The sequence below is a fragment of the Rhipicephalus microplus genome, unplaced genomic scaffold (genome assembly GCF_043290135.1).
Source record: "Rhipicephalus microplus isolate Deutch F79 unplaced genomic scaffold, USDA_Rmic scaffold_149, whole genome shotgun sequence".
Taxonomy (NCBI): domain Eukaryota; kingdom Metazoa; phylum Arthropoda; class Arachnida; order Ixodida; family Ixodidae; genus Rhipicephalus; species Rhipicephalus microplus.
Genome location: NW_027464720.1, coordinates 502591 through 506050, shown reverse-complemented (window position 1 = coordinate 506050; position 3460 = coordinate 502591).

The window sequence follows — 3460 nt, the reverse complement described above, 5'->3', positions numbered from 1 at the left end:
CCTTAACCTAACGTAACCTAACCTAACCTAACCCAAACCAACCCAACCTAACCTAACCTAACCTAACCTAAACTAACCTAAGCCAACCTAACCTAACCTAACCTAACCTAACCTAACCCAACCTAACCCAACCCAACCCAACCTAACCTAACCTAAGCTAACCTAACCTAACCTAACCAAACCTAACCTAACCTAACCTAACGTAACCTAACCTAACCTAACCTATTCTAACGTAACCTAACCTTACCTGACCTAACCTAACCTAACGTAACCTAACCTAACCTAACATAACCTAACGTAACCTAACCTAACCTAACCTAACGTAACGTAACCTAACCTAACCCAACCTAACCCAACCCAACCCAACAAAACCCAACCCAACCTAACCTAACCTAACCTAACCAAACCAAACCTTACCTAACATAACCTAACCTAACCTAACCTAACCTAACCAAACCTAACCTAACCTAACCTAACGTAACCTAACCTAACCTAACCTAACCTAACCTAACCAACGACGTTTGCAAGCGCTTTCACATTAGATATCGCAGTTCCCGACTTGTAATGGTGAAAAACACTGCATCTCACTAATAGACATTGTTTATTGCGGTTTTACGACGGTTCATATCTTAACCTAACCTAACATTCGCACTTGTATTGAAAAACGCTCTATTACACGCTTTCGTTCACAATTACGATATTTGCATAACCTCACAGTTTTTCACCAACTTATTGCAGTACAGAACGCTGTATCTCGCTAAATGACATCATTCTTTAAGGTTTCACGATGCTTGCATGCGCTTTAACGAGAATATCACAACATAGCAGTTTCGCACTTGTAACGGTACAACACGCAGTATTTGGCTTGTTCATGCCGTTTTGTGTGCTTTCAGAACATTTTACCTATCGCAGTTTCCTACTCGCAATAAAACAACACTATCTCGTTAGATGACGTCGTTTTTGGTGGTTTCACGACGCTACCTAGCTTAAACTAACATAACTCAACCTAACATTACCTTCGCACTTCTATCGTTAGAAAACATTTTACTCGCTACTTTACATTGCTTTCTACAACATTACGACGGTTTCAAGCGCTTTCACATTAGATATCGCAGTTCCCAACTTGTAAAGGTGAAAAACACTGCATCTCACTAAGTGACATTGTTTAATGCGGTTTTACGACGGTTCATACCTTAACCTAACGTAACCTAACCTAACCTAACCCAAACCAACCCAACCTAACCTAACCTAACCTAACCTAAACTAACCTAAACCAACCTAACCTAACCTAACCTAACCTAACCTAACCCAACCTAACCCAACCCAACCCAACCTAACCTAACCTAAGCTAACCTAACCTAACCTAACCAAACCTAACCTAACCTAACCTAACCTAACGTAACCTAACCTAACCTAACCTATTCTAACGTAACCTAACCTTACCTGACCTAACCTAACCTAACGTAACCTAACCTAACCTAACATAACCTAACGTAACCTAACCTAACCTAACCTAACGTAACGTAACCTAACCTAACCCAACCTAACCCAACCCAACCCAACAAAACCCAACCAGACCTAACCTAACCTAACCTAACCTTACCTAACCTAACCAAATTATCCTTACCTAACGTAACCTAACCTAACGTAACCTAACCTAACGTAACCTAACGTAACCTAACCTAACCTAACGTAACCTAACCTAACCCAACCTAACCTAACCTAACCTAACCTAACCCAACTCAACCCAACCTAACCTAATCTAACCTAACCTAACCTAACCTAACCTAACCAAACCTAACCTAACCTTACCTAACCTAACCTAACGACGGTTGCAAGCGCTTTCACATTAGATATCGCAGTTCCCGACTTGTAATGGTGAGAAACACTGCATCTCACTAAGTGACATTGTTTAATGCGGTTTTACGACGGTTCATATCTTAACCTAACCTAACAATCGCACTTGTATCTAAAAACGCTCTATTACACTGTTTCGTTCACAATTACGATATTTGCATAACCTCACAGTTTTTCACCAACTTATTGCAGTACAGAACGCTGTATCTCGCTAAATGACATTGTTCTTTAAGGTTTCACGATACTTGCATGCGCTTTAACGAGAATATCACAATAAAGCAGTTTCGCACTTGTAACAGCACAAGACGCAGTATCTGGCTAGTTCATGCCATTTTGTGTGCTTTCACAATATTTCACCTATCGCAGTTTCGTACTCGCAATAAAACAACACTATCTCGTTAGATGACATCGTTTTTGGTGGTTTCACGACGCTACGTAGCTCAAACTAACCTAACCTTCGCACTTCTATCGTTAGAAAACGTTTTATTCGCTACTTTACAATGTTTTATACAAGATTAAGACGGTTTCATGCGCTTTCACAATAGATATCGCAGTTCCCGACTTGTAAGGGTGAAAAACACAGCATCTCACTAAGTGACATTGTTTAATGCGGTTTTAGCGCGGTTCATATCTTAACCTAACCTAACCTAACCTAATTTAACCTAACCTAACCTTACCTAACCCAAACTAACCTAACCTAACCTAACCTAACCTAACCTAACCAAATTATCCTTACCTAACGTAACCTAACCTAACGTAACCTAACCTAACGTAACCTAACGTAACCTAACCTAACCTAACGTAACCTAACCTAACCCAACCTAACCTAACCTAACCTAACCTAACCCAACTCAACCCAACCTAACCTAATCTAACCTAACCTAACCTAACCTAACCAAACCTAACCTAACCTTACCTAACCTAACCTAACGACGGTTGCAAGCGCTTTCACATTAGATATCGCAGTTCCCGACTTGTAAGGGTGAGAAACACTGCATCTCACTAAGTGACATTGTTTAATGCGGTTTTACGACGGTTCATATCTTAACCTAACCTAACGTTCGCACTTGTATCTAAAAACGCTCTATTACACTGTTTCGTTCACATTTAAGATATTTGCATGACCTCACAGTTTTTCTCCAACTTATTACAGTGCAGAACGCTGTATATCGCTAAATGACATCATTCTTTAAGGTTTCACGATGCTCTCATGCGCTTCAACGAGAATATCACATTATAGCAGTTTCGCACTTGTAACGGTACAACACGCAGTATCTGGCTTGTTCATGCCGTTTTGTGTGCTTTCGCAACATTTCGCCTATTGCAGTTTAATACTCGCAATAAAACAACACTATCTCGTTAGATGACGTCGTTTTTGGTAGTTTCACGACGCTACCTAGCTTAAACTAACCTAACCTAACCTAACCTTCGCACTTCTATCGTTAGAAAACGCTTTACTCGCAACTTTACAATGTTTTCTACAAGATTACGACGGTTTCATGCGCTTTCACATTAGATATCGTAGTTCCCGACTTTTAATGTTGAAAAACACTACATCTCACTAAGTGACATTGTTTAATGCGGTTTTACGACGGTTGATATC